This window comes from Quercus robur, chromosome 3, assembly GCF_932294415.1.
Source record: "Quercus robur chromosome 3, dhQueRobu3.1, whole genome shotgun sequence".
In the NCBI taxonomy this organism is placed as follows: Eukaryota; Viridiplantae; Streptophyta; class Magnoliopsida; order Fagales; family Fagaceae; genus Quercus; species Quercus robur.
In genome coordinates, this window is record NC_065536.1 from 18,182,510 (window position 1) to 18,201,804 (window position 19,295).

Below are 19,295 nucleotides of genomic sequence, written 5' to 3' on the forward strand. Positions count from 1 at the left end.
GTGATTATTACGTTTATAGAGATCACCTCTATGAGTTTTGGCCTTTAATGTGTACATAATAAGTCAAAATGATGCTTTCTTCTTGTATATCAATCTCTTGACATCGCATGGGAGATAATCTATTCATGCAAAGTTCTAGCACATGTACAATGGCATTGGAATTTGTACAATTTGTACTTTCTTTTGTGAGAATTTTTTGTTCTCATTGTAAAATCTCCTCTTTTAATAGTAGAGCCACCAAATTCACTTGTCACTTGTTGTAAACAATATAATTTCATTGTAATTTTTATCCACAACCAAATTAACAAACCTTAAATAAAAAAAAGGGCTTTATAGCCTAGCCAAATTAGCTTTACAATATGAATATGTGATTTCAGTGTTTCAAGAAAGCCAAAATAGCCACATCTTGATAATGATCCCAACCAAAATAGATATGAGTCATTTTCTTTATATCTAAAATTTCATGAACAGTTTCTCAAAAAAAATTTCATGAACAAAGCCAACTTTGCGGTAGGTTGAGTAGGCTTCGCTTCTATGTCATCCTGTAGTGTTGAAAAACAAATCGAGTAGGCTTGGCTTCTATGTCATCCTGCAGTGTTGAAAAATAAATTTCATTTAGTACGGTAACCATAGAATTTTTTTCCTTTTTGGTTACAATCATTAAAGTCAATAATTTGAACTTACTAGTCAAATATCTACCACAGGTCCACAACTGTAAAGAACATTTTTTTTTTTTAATTATATGAATCATTGATAAATTCATTACCATAGAAAAAATCACCAAATTTTGAAACCAAGAACCCAAAATATTTTGGGCATGCACTAAAAAAATATAAAAATATGTAATTCATTACCTAAAATTTGGGCTAACTTATAAAGTATGATTAGTAACAATTCAAGACAGCAAAAAAATTCATCACAAGTTCATCTGTAAAGAGGCCAAACATATTGTCCTACCACAATAATACATTTGCTGCATAGTGCATGGCAAATCCAAATTTAGGAAATAACACGCACTTTAGAAAAAATTAGGACAAAAAAGAAAAATGTCATAAGGATTTTTAGAATACCTCATGACTAAGTAACAGAATTTCTAGTTAACGTCAAAGAAAAAAAATCCCGAAATTGCTCAAGTGGTACCAATAAGGCGGTAACAAAATACTCAAAGGCAACAACAACAACAAAGAAACAAGGCAATAACAAAAATCAAAGCAAAGGGGAAAAAACAAGAATATTAATACACATTACTTTACCCTTTATAGATCCAGATTTTTAGATTTGTACTCACTTGCTGCATTTTTTTTACACTAATATAAGCACACTCATGAAACACAAATTTCACCCACATTCAACAACTCGTGTGCACCGTGACATGTTTTTACACAATAAAGCACATAAATAGAAACCCATTTTAAAATCAACCCAAATCTAAAAACACCCATCCAACCACCATTCATTGGTTTCAAATCCAAATAAAAGCTATAACCATAATACATATTTACACCAAGGACACACACAAGCTCACCATCAAACATATACTCAATGACAGCACATTCAGCCATACCCAAAGCACAGTAATGAGCTGTGATGGTTTTCAATTGAGTTGTGGAAGTACTACAAGTTATAAAAAAAAAACATGTAACCAAAGTGACTACAAATTAAATCCAGCAAGACTAAGATTAAAGAATGCATCTGTAGCAGTTTCTGGGGTTGCCAGGACAATTGAAAGTCTCAAAAAGTAAATTTTGTATAATTACGGATTTGATCATTTGTGCTACCCATTTAGTTTCTTCTATATCTAAGGAGTGACACTCAATATGGATCATTCAACACAATAAAATCATCTGTTTAACAACACATCTACAAGAAGTCTTTAAAGTCAATATTGTGTAATTATCTCCAAATGGAAATATATGTTGTCAAAATTTTTCTATGAAAGCCTTTCAGTGTATTGAACATTCATGTTTTGGTCAAATAGCTCAAGGTTCAAACTTTCTTCATTAGGAGCCTCATAATAAGTCCATTGAATACAAATTACAAAGATTTAAGCATTTTTAAACAATTGACAAAAACGCAGACAATGTAAGACTTGATTTCAATTCATAAGCTAAAAACCAAAAACATAAAAAATAAGAGAAAATAGAATCAAATTCAGCAGAAATAAATCAATCAACAAAATTGGGACACCATTATTTTCTTTCCTTCCTTTCCTACCAACCAAACAGAGTTTATAAAAAACAAATTAATTGAAAAAAAAAAAAAAAAAAGATAAAGGGAAAACCTACCGGACCAGTCAGCCTCTTCCTCTCTCTTTGCTGCCATGGCTCATCACAACCACCACTCAGCACCACCTCCGATGGTGGCTTCTTCAGACCAAATTTCTTAATCTCACTTCCCTCCCTAGATCAAACCCCAAAAGTATCAACTTCTCTCTACACCTGATTCTCTCCAAACCCCAACCCTTGCTCTCGCTCTCTCTCTCTCTCTCATCTGGGTCTAAAAAGTGCTCTACGAGGTGTGTAAGTGTTTGGGGATTTGGTTTCAGATGGGGATTTGGTCTAAAAAGTGCTTACTAAATTTCAAGAACATAATAAACAAATATATATGAATATTTTTTTGGTGACATATCAAATTAGAAAAACTGTAAAATAAATTTTGTAGTATCTTTCGTTTAATTCTATTTTGAAAATAACACTATCTGTGTTTTATCATATATGTGAATATAATTAAAAAAAAGGTAAGTTTTACTGATTATTTATTATTGAAATTTCAATGTACTAAAAAAACAATCAACACGCTGGTGCCAACTACTCCCATACATTATCTCATCCTCATTTATTTACTTTTTTTTTTCCGCCAAGTTGTTAGAGTTACAATACACAATAAATTGGTAGCTGTAGCAGAAGTCACAGCAACAACAAGCTTTTTGACTCTTGACTATATTTGTGGTTATGCTTTTTCTTTATTAATTATTTTTTTCAAATTTCGGAATCACAAGATATCCAGCTGTCCCACTCAAACATATATAGAATAGTTCTTCAGCAAAGATAAATAGTATTAAACAGAGTTAGAGAAAGAAAACTGCGTGAACATTGACTCGTCACCTCCGTGAAGTGGGCTAGGTGATGCAGTGCAGCGGTGGTACATTCCTGGAAGAATGTTTTTGCAGCGGTGGTACTAGAGTCCAGTTTTTTTTTTTTTTTTTTTGAAATTAATACATCTGTAATTTTTTTTTTTTGGAGAATAAATTCATCTGTAATCTGGTTTGATAAAATGTTTTTTTTTTTTGCTAGTAAATTTTTGAAAGGCCTAAGGATGGGCTTGGTGGTTAATTTTTGTTGGACTATTTCGGTTAAATTTTAAAATTTTATTGTGTTATTTGGACGAAATTTTATTTCATTACAAGGCCATGAACTATGTTGAGGGAAAGAAAAAAAGATTTTGGGTAAAGGGGGCTAGGAAGAATTTTGCTGGGCCAAACCTTAGAATTTTATACATTTGTATATACTACTTAATTTATATATATATATATATATATATATATAGGATTTTTAACTATATACAGCCATGAAACTCGAGCTATATGCATAAATCCAAGTGCAAAACATGGAATTGTGAATACGGCAGGTAGAGTCGAATCCTTAGAGCACTAGTAAGACGTAAAAAAGTGCTTATTTTCCATTCTTCAAACTTATTTTATTTATTTTATCATTTTATTTTATAACTCACTCAACATTTCAATTCTTTTTTACACATAACTCATCAAAATAATATAAATTATACTAACAAATAATATAAAAAAATTAATTTCTCTCTCTTTCTCCTCTCTCCAACAAACCAACATACCACTTAAAATAATAAAATTTAAGTTTACCATCCAGTTACAGTAATGTGAAAATGCTAATTGAAAAATTGCTTACCATTCATTTTCAAACTTTGGGACCCAATACCAGTGGGAAACTGGAGAGAAATTTATTGGGTACGCGCTTGTTTTGGACTCTAGTGTAGTTTATGCATTCTAATAAATTCAGAGAAATTTATTGGGTACGCTCTTTTTTTGGAGTGTAGTGTAGTTTACGCATTCTAAATTCATATTCAAACTTATTCTTAAAAAAAAAAAAAATTCATATTCAAACTTTCTCTGTTTCTTCTAGACTTTCGCTTGTTCTCACGTGTTGTCATATTGTGAAACGTTGTGGTATCACTGGGACCCGCCTTGGGTGGCATTTGTGTTTGGAATTTGGATCAGATTCAGAGGCAATGAGAAACGCTACAAACACAAAATGGTGCATGTGCAACAAATTGTCACAGTGGTTGAATTGTGAGGAAGCTATGACTCCAAGTGATAGGAGGCAAAATCTGAACAAAAAATTTTCAATGAAAATCCCAAAAAGAATAAAGTTTTTATGCATCTACCATATTGAATTTTCTCCCAACTTTTTTTAATAGCTACCTCTACCATATTAAATACGAGAAGTAGACAAAAAAGAATAGCGAAGCATTAAATTTGTGTAATTAAATATTAATCGATATAACTATATATTGAATTTAATTGGAAAAATGTTAAATATCTACAAATTTTACTACAAAACTTTCATCAATTAAATTGATATTGTAATGAGTGTGGTTGATGATAAATTTCAAAAATATAATAAACAAATATATGCAATTTTTTTTAATAAAAATGCTATATCTACAATATTTTGACAATACTTTCATAACAAATTTTAAGTGATAGGTTGTTACAAGTTGTTCTTGGTAAGGTAAAAAAGTTATTTCAGTGGTAGATTCAAATTTGAACCAATGACAACTAATCACAGACCACTTGTGATTTGTTATAAAAGTATTATGAAAATATTGTGTATATAACAATTTTTTTTTATTGTTGACATATCAAATTGTAAAAATTATGTAATAAATTTTGTAATATCCATAACATTAGTGTTAAATTCTTCTTTGAAAAAAACACTATCTCTTTATCATATATGTGAATATAATTAAAAAATTCATAAGTTTTGCTAATTATTTATTATTGAGTGCTCCAATAAAGTTATCCAGTTATCATAGCATCACAAGCTATCCAGCTGTCCTGTCCCCTTAAACAGAGTTGGAGAAACAAAACTGCGGTGAACATTGACTAGGTACCTCCGTGAAGTGGGCTAGGCGATGCAGTGCAGCGGTGGTACCTTCGTGAGAGAATGGTTTTGCAGCAGTGGTACTAGGGTCCTTTTTTTTTTCTTTGAAATCCATTCATCTGTAATCTGGTTTGATAAAATGGTTTTTTTTGCTTGTAAATTTTTGAAAGGCCTAAGAATGGGCTTGGTGGTTAATTTTTGTTGGAGTATTTGAGTTAAATTTTAAAATTTTGTTGTGTGATGTGAACTAAATTTTAATTCATTACAAGGCCAAGAATTATGTTGAAAAAAAAAAAAAAAGGTAATAAGGGAGGGGGGGGGGGGGTTAGGAAGAATTTTACTGGGCCAAACTTTAGAATTTTATACATCGGACAAGACTTAGGTATAATATTTAAGTGTTATTTTTTAGGTTTTTTTTTTTTTTAAGATTCTGTCATGTAAATTTTTCTATAGAGTGAAAGTGTATTTTTAAATGAAGTAGCCATATGACTAAATCTTTAAAAAAAAAAAAAAACCTAAAAAACAATAGATATTGTACCTAAATTTTGTCTTTATATATCTTTTTTTTTTTGTCCTTATATACAATTATATATACTACTTAAATTTTTTTTTTTTTTTTTTTTTTTTTATGGGATTCTTGACTATACAGCCTCGAAACTCAAGCTATATGCATAGATCCAAGTACGAAACATGGAATTGTGAATACCGCAGGTAAAGTCGAATCCTTAACAGGTGTCAAATTACTGCTGCGGTCACTTACCATACTAATTCATTTTCAAACTTGGGAACAAGGAGGAAAGTGGACAAAAATTTCTTGGGTACGCACATACTCTAAATTCATTTTCAAACTTTAAAGAAAGGAAGACACAATTTCTTTTATCTTTTCTCTCTCTTCGTTGTCTTCTCTATCACGAAATCTCCTTTTTCTTCTTCTATCCCTCATCATCTCTTTATCCCTTTTTCTTTTGGATAAAAGTTGTTATATACACTTTGTATCACACTTTATTTTTAATTGAGACGTGGTTTGGGAACAAGGAGGAAAGTGGACACAAATTTCTTGGGTACACACATACTCTAAATTCATTTTCAAACTTTAAAGAAAGGAAGACACAATTTCTTTTATCTTTTCTCTCTCTTCCTTGTCTTCTCTATCACGAAATCTCCTTTTTCTTCTTCTATTCCTCATCATCTCTTTATCCCTTTTTCTTTTGGATAAAAGTTGTTATATACACTTTGTATCACACTTTTTTTTTAACTGAGACGTGGTTTGGGAACAAGGAGGAAAGTGGACACAAATTTCTTGGGTACACACATACTCTAAATTCATTTTCAAACTTTAAAGAAAGGAAGACACAATTTCTTTTATTTTTTCTCTCTCTTCCTTGTCTTCTCTATCACGAAATCTCCTTTTTCTTCTTCTATCCCTCATCATCTCTTTATCCCTTTTTCTTTTGGATAAAAGTTGTTATATACACTTTGTATCACACTTTATTTTTAACTGAGATGTGGTTTGGGAACAAGGAGGAAAGTGAACACAAATTTCTTGGGTACACACATACTCTAAATTCATTTTCAAACTTTAAAGAAAGGAAGACACAATTTCTTTTATCTTTTCTCTCTCTTCCTTGTCTTCTCTATCACGAAATCTCCTTTTTCTTCTTCTATCCCTCATCATCTCTTTATCCCTTTTTCTTTTTGATAAAAGTTGTTATATACACTTCGTATCACACTATATTTTTAACTGAGACGTGGTTTCAACTAATGTTTTTAGTTATATATATATATATATATATATAACAACTTCAAATTGTGTCTTCAATTCACAATTTTAATTTTAAAAAATCGTATAACAAATACTATTCTTTTTTTAATCTCTTCTTCTATTTGTATGTCTTTGAACATTAAGGTATTGTTAATATGGTAAGGTGGCAATGGTCATACCTTGATAGGACAAATGGAGTTATTAGGGTGAATAACGTAACTATGTTGTGTTACAATTTTTGACGCAACTTTAACATGGTTAATTGTGAGTGATTATTTATCACTTTTCGCATTGACTTACCAATTTTTCTCCACTCATAACTTGTTTGTTTGTTTAGACCTCTTTTAAATCAAATTGTTTAATCTAATGAATTAACCAAGTTGATACTTAGGTTTATTATTAAAATCTAGGTTAAACAAGAATAAATCATATCATGCACAGTGAAAAAGTAAATAGCACAACGATATAATTACTCCAGAAAACCAATGAAACAAACATTTTTAAAGTAAAAACCTGGTGAGGATTTGACCTAACTATTCTCAAGGTAAAAAGATTCATTATGATAGAATGAAAGTTTTTACAATAGACTTAACTCTAAATCTACTGCTACCTCTTGTAGTATTTACTCACATGACCATGTGCAACTTCGAATCCACGGACTCTTCTATCTTGAATCTTTTGCACACAAACACCCACGTTTGTAACTTTAAGATCCCACTCAAAAATTTCAGATCACTAGCAGTTGTTGATCTTATATGCAGCAACTTCAGATCTACCAGTTCTAATGGTATGAGAATGATTTCCGGTAGTAACTTGGAAAAGGAGAAGGCACAACACCTTTTAGATCTCACAAGAGCACCTCCAAAGTCATTATAAAACGTGCTTTAGGGTTTTCTTTAAATATTATGTGAAATAAATTTGAAATCCTAATCACTTAATGGGCTTAATAAGCAGTTGGGCTTAATTAAAATTCTTTGAAACCCATGTCTCGATTAGTCGAGCCTTGTTCTTGATTAGTTGAACTTGGCATGTTTCGAATTCCTGAACCTATAGCTTCCTTTTTTTTTTTTTTTTTTTTTTTTTTTTTTTTTTTGTATTCTGACTTGTAGCACCTTGAGCATTGTCTAATAAATCCTATAGACTCTAAGATCAATATCTAAACAAGTTTGTGCTCATAGTTTGCCAATTGTTCTAAACTTTAGAACCTAACAATAAGCAACTGCATTAAAATTGTAGAAAAAGTTATGTCTACTAGACTTTCTTAAATAGGTGAGATAAGTAGTGAATCCACTAGAAAATGATAAATTCTGATCATGAGTTAACGTATGAAAAAGATGTGAATTTGGGTATGGGAAGGAGTGTACCTAGTATTACTCATCCAAAAATTACATGGATCTGCATTGAGAGTATCCTATAAATTATTTTTGGTGCGAAACTATAGCAAGGTTGTGCATTTCATGGGCCATCACCTGGTATAATGTAATTTTGCTGGCCTTTCTAGTCAATTTGGGATTAAAAACAAGCTTCTAAGACAATCTCTTCTATGAGGTTTCTTCCTTCTTAAGACAACCTTATCCTACAAACCCTACCCCCATAATTAACTGAATCCTAAGCCTTCACTTTTGAACGAAACAAAGCTACCATTAAGTCCCAAGATTTTCAATCTCTTCAGTGGACATATGGTAATGGTATATTGATATATTATTTTATTTTATGTTTTCAATAGTTTGGGGTTTAGGGGAATGGAAAGCTTGTTGTATATATATAGGTATATACAAGGATAGGTTGTAATAATGATATTTGAGTTTGAAGAATATTGTTTCATAAAGTGAAAATTCAAGTTTTGAAATTTTCTAAGTGAAAATTCTGAATTAAGCATTTTCGATTGGTCGAAGCTTTGGCTTGATCGATCGAAATGGTAAAGAAAAAAATCCTGGAGTTTCTACCTCGTTCGATCACTATTCGATTCCTGTTCAATCGATCAAAAAGAGCATTCGATCGATTGAAAGGACCTCTCGACTGATCGAAACATGAAAACAGAATTTTTTGCAGAATTTTTCTGATGACTGTTTGAAAAGGTTGAAGAGGTTTCAAGCCTTGTGAATGGTTTTATGAAACATATTAACTCTCTATACGTGCCTTTTGATGAAATACAACCTTATGTGTATAAATAGAGACTTATGTTCACTTGAAGAATAACTAACTCTACAAAATAGTAAGTTAGAGAAAAACACAAGAAATCCTGTGGTCATTCTCCAGAATTGTTATCTGTAAAACCCAACATCTTGGTTGTATTCTGAGGACAAATTTGTGGTAACCCTTTAGCAACAATAGTATCGGGGGCAAATATTGTCTAAGGAAAACAATATTATGCCTTCAAGTTATTTATTTTCTATTTATTTTCTGTGTTAATCTTGTTCTTCCATTATTACTTTGTATAATATCTCCAACAAGGCCTTATGGCTCAATTGACATTTTTTGTCGTTTCTAATAGAAACATTTTGGGTTATGTTTTGTTTTTTTAATCCATAATTTATAATTTTGTGTGTGAATTAAGCGGGTTAAAATTAATTAATTAATTTTAATTTTAAATTTCCAAATGTCAAATTCAGTGTGGTCACTAAATTAGATCTTGCAAAAATTTTGCTGGGCCAAATAAGAGCCTGCAAATGCTTAAGGTATTGACTAACTATTTCAACAACAAGCCACCCTCCAACCAACCCAAGTTAGGTCCGCTAGTTTACAGTCACAAGACAAATTTGGTCATGTCCAAACTTGGTTAGTTACGTCTGAAGGGAAAAAAAAAAAATAAAATAAATTAGAACAAATAATACCTTCATAATATTAGGGAGCTAGAAATTTTGGGCAAGAGAATGCCTCATCCTCATGACACATTGATGTTCAAAGGACAATACACCTATGACATTACCGACATCATTTTTTGATTCATCAATAACAGTTTGCCATGTATGATTTGTAGTGAAAACGTTATGTTCCTAACTTTACTTAATGCCCAAAAACTCTAAATTAAAGGCTAATTAACCCTTGGAAACCCTCAAATATAGGAATCACAAAGTATGCATCTATATATGTGAAGTCCAACAAAGTTAAAATTGATTGGAAAAAAAAAAAAGGAGGTTACAAGTTACAACCATTGAGTCCAATTTTCTTCTTTCAAAATGAGTGTAGCCATGGTTAATAGCTCCACAGTAATGGGATTCATCCAAAACACAAAGAAGTTCAACAATTGCATCAATGAATGTTTTGAGATGCTAGATATTGATGGTAATGGTATGCTTTCAAGAGATTGCTTTATGGGCGTCTTCATAAGCTTTTGTCATTGGAAAACAATACCAACCAAGAGGAAGAGATCAATAATCTCTATGAAGTAATTTTCAAGAGGTTTGATAAGGATGAAAAAGGTTTCATTGATCGAATGGAATTTGAGTCTCTTTTATTAGGGAGCTCATGATAGCCATGGCTCGAGGAATTGGTGATTTGCCAATTCTAGTGGCTTTTGAGGAACACAGATTGCTTATGAAGGCTGTTCAACATGAAGTGGCAAGCTTGAAGGAAGGTAGTCGAAATAATAAAAGAAAGAGAGAAGAATGTGCTTCGTGATATATGCCTTTGTTGTCACAAATTGGAAACTAGCTAGTAACAAAACGTAATAGCAATTTTGGGTTTTTTATTTTTATTTTGCTCCTAATAGAAACGTAATAGCAATTAGTTTTGTAAGTCTTAAATATTTATGAGCTAATTTTTTTTTTTGGGGGGGAAATTTATGTGCTAAGTTGATACACTACACAACTTAATTCATTAACATCTTTACAATTATTGTATTTACACATATCTCTAGTGTCATGAATTTACTCCTTTTTTTTTTTTTTTTTTTTTTAAACCCTATTTTGATTAATCCCATGCCCTCGCTAGTGATCAACAAAATAATAATGAAGAAGGTTATACTTATACATAAACAAATTATGAGTTAAGGGCTTAAGGCTCACGAAATATAAGCAAGGCATCACACAGTCCCTGATGTTCTCGGTCTCAACTCTGAAGGGAGTATATGATCTGTGACATATCTGATACTAAATTATAGCATAAGATTTACCAATGTAAAAATTTCTAGTTTACACCGCCAATGTTTATTATGCAACCAAATTTTTAATTAAGTAATGATTTATCTAGCCAAGAGTCTTTAGCCAATTTGGATTTCTGATGTTCCAATGGAGATGTCTAGGAGTTTAAATCTCTCATCCCCAACTATAGAATTATATTTAAAAAATTATTGATTTATCTCAATTAAGTGATCCACCCAAATAATTATTATTTACTACAATTTAGCTTATGGCAAATCATCAAACGAGAAATATAAAAACTATAACAAAGGAAAATTTGGTAACGAAGTGAAAAACTGATGAAAAATCTCTTCAAACATTTATACAACTCAAGGACACAAATAGTCCAATGGAAAATCTACTATGAAGGAACAATTACAAATAATCAGGACTCAAAACCTTGACTATTTCTAACAATGTCACTTGAGCAAGTGTTGAGCAAACATTCTGTTTGACTTATATGATCGCTTGAGCAAGTCCTTAATACACTGAAGTTAAACTTCCGAAACTTTGGATCTTCATGTAACTTATGACTCAAAACTTTCAACAATATTACGAACATACCTATTTTCACATACAATTTCACAACTCACTAACTTGTACGAATGTAAGTGGTCAACAAAAAGTGATGGGTCTATATAATGAGTGGGAGAAAGTTTAAGGACACAATAAACTATCACAACATTTTCACAACCAGAGGTGGTGCCACATTCATTATAGGGGGTTTCATTTAAATCCCTTGAGCTGGCCAATAAAAAAAAAATTATATATAATTTGAAAGAGATATAATTCATAGGATTGATAATGAAGCTATATATTATGCAATGATTTCAAAATATGAAATCTTGTGGAAGATAATTGTAGGACTTCATGTATTCGAGTAACACTTTTTTTTGCAATGTCAATATACTCAAGTTTTCTTTTGTTTAGATTTTCTATAATGTATGTTTCTTCTTAAATCTCTTTAAAAAAAAAAAAAAAAAAAATCCTGAAGTGGCCACTATTCACTACCCCTTTTTTTAGTTGAGGCAGGTTTGAGTGTAATATTTTATTATTTTATTTTAATCTATGATGGGTTGACACCTTAGTTGTTGTGAAAAATGTTGCGATTGCAAAACAACTACTATAATTAGCGAGCAGAAATTTCCAACACTCACAATTGCAAAAATTAATATGTTGTGAAATTGGGTATGCGCTAGATTTATTCCAAAGTTTACCTAACTAATTTGTAACGATTATCACACTTTTTTGGCACAATAATACGCAACACAAAACTAGTCCTCTCAAATATAATTATGGAAAATGGTTATTGTTATGTTTTAAACCCCTATAAAACATAATATGTTTAACCCAATTTATTAGCCAAGCTATTACTTAGATTAATTATTTAGATCTAGGTTAAACATTCATCACATATAACATACACTATATCAAATTGAGATTTACAGTCAAGAATACAAGTTTGTAGTAAGTCTAACACAGTTGCCAAATTGGGCTCTAAACTCCTCAGACTTCTTTAATCTGGATCTACTCTCACATGAACCTCCAGTTCATGTCTCGATCTTTTGTACACTTGATAGCTGAAGGCTTGACTACAACTTTACTCCACAAGTACTAGAATATAGATTTGATATCTGGTAGGTGCCTGATAGAGATAAAATTTACAAAACCTCACAGATCTCACAAGAGTAACTCTCAAGACTTGAAAAACGTGTATTAAGGTTTTCCTTTTATACTTAGTAGTGTTGGACTCAAACCTTAAATGTTTCGTGGGTTGTTGGGCCTTATTTAAAATTCTGTAGAATCACAGTTCAATCGGTCGAAGGCTTCTCTCAATCGGTCGAGCTTGACAGATTTTGAATTCTTCATTCTGCTGCTTATACGTTCTTGAATCTTGACTTGTATCAACTTAAGCAATGTCTATAACACTTTAAAGACCCTAAGATTTAATCCTAGACAAGTTTTTGTTCTCGGTTTGCCAATATATAACATATTTAGAACCTGATGTCACGAAAGCCTGAAAAAAGCATACACGATACTCTCTTTATGGAATAGAAACTAAACTATTAGCTTCTGGTAGTAAACCTTGAATCCATAAAGGATTTCCCTGAATCCACAAGGAGATAAACTGGAAACCATCAGAGAAAGAATTTGACAAAAGTTTGTGTTTATTGATAATAGTTTAAAAACCGAATTGCCTTTGGAGACTACAATGTGTTTAGATAGTAAAAAGAAAACCTAGGACAACTAGAAATCCTAAGGCGACTACAAAAGTATATAAAACCCTAATTTGACTAAACAACATTAAAAACACTTAAAAAGAAGGAAATAAATGCCCTAAACCTAAAATAAAGAAAATTACATAAAAATACCAAATATAAAAATTACAAAAATTAATTTGAATATTCTGTCCTACATTAAACCCCTCCACTTAAAACAAACTTGTCCTCGAGTTGATGGTTGAAATTTGAAATCTTCCATGCCAAGAGAACAAATACTTTGAATACTTCATCTTCCTTGTCTTCTTGCCAAACTTGAAAGTCATCAATTAAGCAACTTGAACTTCTTGTCCCTTGATCCTCATTCAATTGACAATATTCACCAAATAAGAGTCAATAATCAAATCAAATCTTTCCACCCCAATAAAATCAAGAAACTTTGTTTTGGTGTCTCCCACCAAAATAATAGGAGCTTGAACGTTGCAATCATCTAATTTGACTTCATCAAGATCCTTGAAACTTTGCTCTTCAACTTCATCCTCAATTGTCTCTACCATCTTGACTTCAAGATATTTCTCTATAATAGGGCTTTCATCAATCTCTTCCACAATTTTTATTTCAGGTTTTTCTTCAATTATAAGGCGTTCATTAATTTCCTCAGAAATCTCTAGATTTTCTTCTTTGACTTCTACATATTCTTCAAGAAAAGTATTTTCTTCAACATGCAATTCCTCCCTTATTTGTGGAATATTTGGCTCTTCAAAATAAGTCGAGTATGAACTTCTTGGCCAATAATAATCTTGTATTGTATACGACAAGATTTCTTCAGATTCCAAAGGATAAAATTTGATAGCAAACATCTTTTTCATCCTTGCCATGAACGAATCTTGTCTTTACCTTGTCAGATTCTATTAGATTGTTCTCATCCCTTCCAACATAAGGCATACTTATTAAGTTTATAGAAAGCAAGTCCAACTTTTCTCTCATAACAAATATTCTCATAATCAAATAAATACTCTAGATCAAGTAACCAATCAAGAAAATCTTCTTTTAAATAATAACAATTAAAACTTGCAATTCTGTTATAAGGCCTATATGAGATTTGCTTACCAATAGGTTGCCCATGAGTTACGTTTCCGCTGTAGTTATCCCATTATTTTTATTCTTCAATGATGCCATCCTAGCATAGATATTTGTGTGCTTGTTGTTGGCCATGAACGAATCTTATCTTTACCTTGTCAGATTCTATCAAATTGTACTCATCCCCACCAATATAAGGCATACTTATTAAGTTTATACAAAGCAAGTGCAACTTTTCTCTCATAACAAATATTCTCATAGTCAAATAAATCCTCTAGATCAAGTAACCAATCAAGAAAATCTTTTTTTTTTTAAAATAACCATTAAAACTTGCAATTCTATTATAAGGCCTATATGAGATTTGCTTACCAATAGGTTGCTCGTGAGTTACGCCTCCGCTGCAATTATCCCTATTATTTCTATTCTTCAATTATGCCATCCTAGCATAGATATTTGCGAGTGCTTGTTGTACGTCATGTAATACTCGCTAAGTTATTCGCCGTTGTTGTGGTGGTGGTTAACGTCTCACCGGTTAGAAATCAAACTAGGGTAAGTCAAGGCTTTGATATCAACTGATGTTGTGGAAGCCTGAAGAAAGCACACATGATGCTCTCTTAATGGAACATAAACTAAACTATTAGCCTTTGGTAGTAAACCTCGAATCCAAGAGGGGTTTCCCTGAATCCACAAGGAGATAAACTGGAATTCACCAAAAAAAGAATTTAACAAAAGTCTGTGTTTATTGATAATAGTATGAAAATTGAATTGCCTTTGGAGGCTACAATGTGTTTAAATAGAAAAAAGAAAACTTAGGGCAACTAGAAACCCTAAGGGAGCTACGAAAGCATATAAAACCCTAATTTGACTAAACATTATTAAAAACACCTAAAAAAAAAGGAAATAAATGCCCTAAACCTAAAATAACGAAAATTACATAAAAATACCAAATATATTACAAAAATTAATTTGAATATTTTGTCCTACATTAGAACCTAAACATTTATGACTAAATATTTATAACCTAATAGTTATATCACAATTTTACAAAGTCTTGAATTTGAGTCACATAAGAAGCATTGTCTCCCATTTGGTTCATAATCTCTCAACAGCCCCCACCCCCCAAAAAAATTACATAACCATAGTCGGTCTAATTATTATTATTATTATTATTTTGAGGGTGAAACCTGAGATTCAACTATATATATTTTGCTCAAAAAAAAAAAAATATATATATATATATATATATAATCAACAAAAAATGTCGTCTATCATATATATATATATATATATATATATATGTATGTTTGTATGTATGTATGTATTTGTTTGTTGATTAACAAAGAAAAATAACATGATTGATAGGACCTTTCGTTTGTTTGTGGATTGTTCCATATGTGGTAGAGGAAGGAAGATCATATGACATCGTTATGCTTTGTAATGTTCCTGTTCATGCAAAACATTCTATTTCAAAAGAAAAAAAAACATTTGGCAGAAAGAATCGGGAATAATAAGAATAGAAATTGGTTGTTTAGTGAAAAAACCATTTCATCAGAAAAGAAAAAAAAAAAAGTGAAAGGATTATTAGATCTTATGGTTGTTATGGAGTGATTGAAATGATTTTCATATCAAAGAAAGCATTCCCAACTGTTGTCTATAGTATCATTGAAAGAAACTAGGAAAGTCATTCAATAAATTAATCAAATCTGCTAATTAATCTTTCTTTGGATTCCTAACGTAGAGTTAGAAACAAGGGTTAGCAAAGTCACTAAATGGACTCCTATTGGCATTTGGCAATCGGATTTAAACTAAAGTTTTAATGGTTTGGAGGGTCCTGAATCTTATTCCTTGAGGTGGAACATGCCAAAGGGAAATGGAGAGCCCTATGTCAATTTTCAACTCTCACCGGCGGATTCCAGCTTATAAGAGACAATGAAGTAGAACTACAAATAGAAGTTGACAGGAACATAGTTACCTAAAGTTTATACTAGTTTTTTTTTAAAAATAATAATAATTACTTTGTACTATCTAATTGATGATAGATATAGTAGAAATCCTATAGTTCAGGCTGATATATATAGTCAGATTTTTCAAATATATTTATGGGGAAGGTAACCAAGTTTTGACAATTTGGCTAGGGTTAGTACATTCATTGACAAATGCAATAATGTGGTATTTCAATTTCGTTTATAATCTATGAGGGTTGTATTTTTTTAATATTTTGGGTCTGTGTGTATCGATGGCAATGGGATTATTAAAAAAGACCTGTCCTATAAACCCCACCCCTAATGGGCTGGTAAAAAGTTTGAAAAATGGATAATAAATTATGAGGTCACATTATTATACTTGTAAGAGAATGAATCATAGCCCTCGACCCTCATCATTCCCCTCTTATTGCACAGCAGTAGCCATGATTAAATCTTTTGCCTTTTTAATCTAACTTTCTTTTTAAATTTGGTAAAATGTAAATACTACATATCTTGATTTTAATTTGGGTCAAAATCAAACTTACTGTTTGGTCTTCTAATTTGAAATTAGAAACTCCTAAATTTTGAGAAATATCCAAATTAATTTTATCTGCCAAAATTTTCGTCTCCTTCCATTGTGAAAATGCATGACGAAAAAAAAATTTTAATTAAAATTTAATTTTACATTTTAATATAAAAAATTAATCACAAAGAAATGAAGATTTAGACAGAATGATCAAATTTGGTATTTTTCAAAGTTGAGGTTAATTTCTAATTTCAAGCTAATAATTTTAAGGGTTAATTTGACTTTATTTATCCTATTAATCAAATTTACACAGTTTGAACTATTTTTTTATTATAAAAAAGACGAGTTAGATGTGATTACGTGAGTATCAAAATTTTCATGTGAAGTTGGGCATGGTGAGAAATATTTTATGAGTATGGAGGGAGGTTTTAAGTCACAGAATAATGAGAGGAATGGATAAATATATCCATTCTACCCCATTGTCATCCTTACTCATGTTTCACTGAGTGGTTGTGTGGTTAATTTTACTTACACCAGACCCACAGAGGAAGGGGATCTTTTAAATTCCTAGCTTTTCTTTTGATGATCAATTCAACCTTCGATAAATAAATATATCTTAATTATATTTCATCTTTGAGTGAAGAAAGAAAGTTGGTCCTTATATTTTGGCAAAGATTAAAAAAAAAAAAAATCAATATTAAGAACCAGTATCAAATACCATATATGATGGAATATGTGGTAACTTTGCAAATATTTTTTATTTTCTCAATAGAATTTGCAATTACTACAGCAAAAAGTAGAGATAAGAAACCTATCCAAAAAAAAAAAAAAAAAAGTAGAGAAGAAATTTTGAAGTGCAGATCTCATGATAAATGGGGTATGGCCTGATAGTTACACGTAAATATGGGGATTTGCCAGATATGTTCATAACATTGTGCAACCCAAGTAATCTTGGAAGTTGGAATTGGATATATATAGAAGGGTCACGCTAACAAGTGCCCTTAGGGTACTAGTTAAGAATCCAGTTAAAAAAAGTTTTTATGGGAAAAGAAAAAAAAAACAATTAATGTTTTGACAACTTTTTTCATTTCCTATAAAAGTAATGTCAAAACTTTCTTCAATTGGATTCATAACCAGTGCCCTAAGGACACTCGTTAACATTTCCTTATATAGAAAATCACTCTAATGCTCTATCTATAGTCTATATTCAAATATATATATATATATATATATATATATATATATATATATATTTGGAAAAGAGTATTCAAAACTATTTGATTCCCCAACAATCAAACATCCCCACCGTATGCACAAAACCAGCCACATATAAAAGATATGAATCATGTGCATTTGTAAATGGAAATATAAAGTCGTGATTCGTGAATCCAAATTAAGATTTCAAGGACGCCTCAACCTTTCTTTACATTCTCTATAATCTATATATATGCATGCATCATAATCATAATAATTTTGGAGCACCCAATGTGCATGCATGGCTCTAACCACCAAGATATCAATAAGATACTACTACATGGGAAATTATTGTGTACTCCCAGAGTACCATAAATGCGTACTCCTTCCTCTCACATAAATAGTGGATTCTACTAATTAAATTCATGATGAAACTTACTATTCATGTGAAAGGGGGGAACTACACATTTATGGTACTCCAAGAGTACCTAATAATTTTCCCTACCATATGTGTGGTCTTTTTTTAATAAGAAAAATAAAATTTATGTATCTTTTGTTAGGTCTATTGAGAGATCAAAAACAAAATTATTGAAAGATTTTACATAAGAATATATATATACACACGCCTTAACAAAGTATATTTAAAAAAAAAAAAAAAAACCATTACGCTTGTTTGCCATGGACACCTCTTTTTTTTTTTTTTTTTTTTTTAAATTATTTAAAAGGAGGACCTTGGGAATGTTAGATCTAACTTGTTATATGTGTTGGTTTGGACATTGGATAAGGCTTCTTCTAATATTTAGTTAAAAATAAAAACACAAATGATGATAATTATTCGTGTGGGGGTATATCTGCAATGTTTCAATAGGCTTTAAAAAATAATATTCTAAATAATGTCGGTTTTCCAATACAACAATCCCTTTTCTGGGTCCAACACCAACACCTGCTATTCAGAGTTCACCAATACCCGAGGCAATTTTTAACACCCAACGCTATAGTTTTTGGGTTGACGTAGAAGAAATCGAACCTGGCCTTAGAATTATGGTTGGCACATGTTAGAAAAAAAAATCAAAGAACCTGAAAGTTCATTCAGATAAGATTAAAACTAAAATATTCGTTTTTTGTTAGGAGTCCATGTTGTAGAGAGAGACTAGAAATAAATAAAGTCATGCAGGCAAAGTATACTATTGAATAGGACCAAAAAAAAAAAAAAAATTGAAGGTGATTAGTTGTTGAAATTCAGCCAGAATACTATAATATATGCAAAAAAGAAAGTTAAGGAAACCAAAAGAAA

The 19,295-nt window shown here is 30.9% G+C and overlaps 1 long non-coding RNA gene across 1 annotated transcript; it reads right to left on the reverse strand.

Moving 5' to 3' along the window:
* Window positions 1-316: 316 nt before the first annotated feature.
* LOC126717347 (uncharacterized) lies at window positions 317-2,713 on the reverse strand. Its single transcript, XR_007652534.1, has 2 exons — window positions 2,286-2,713; window positions 317-589 (listed from the first exon to the last, which is right to left on the reverse strand). It is a non-coding gene; the product is annotated as an uncharacterized LOC126717347 (long non-coding RNA).
* Between the last annotated feature and the right edge of the window lie 16,582 nt (window positions 2,714-19,295).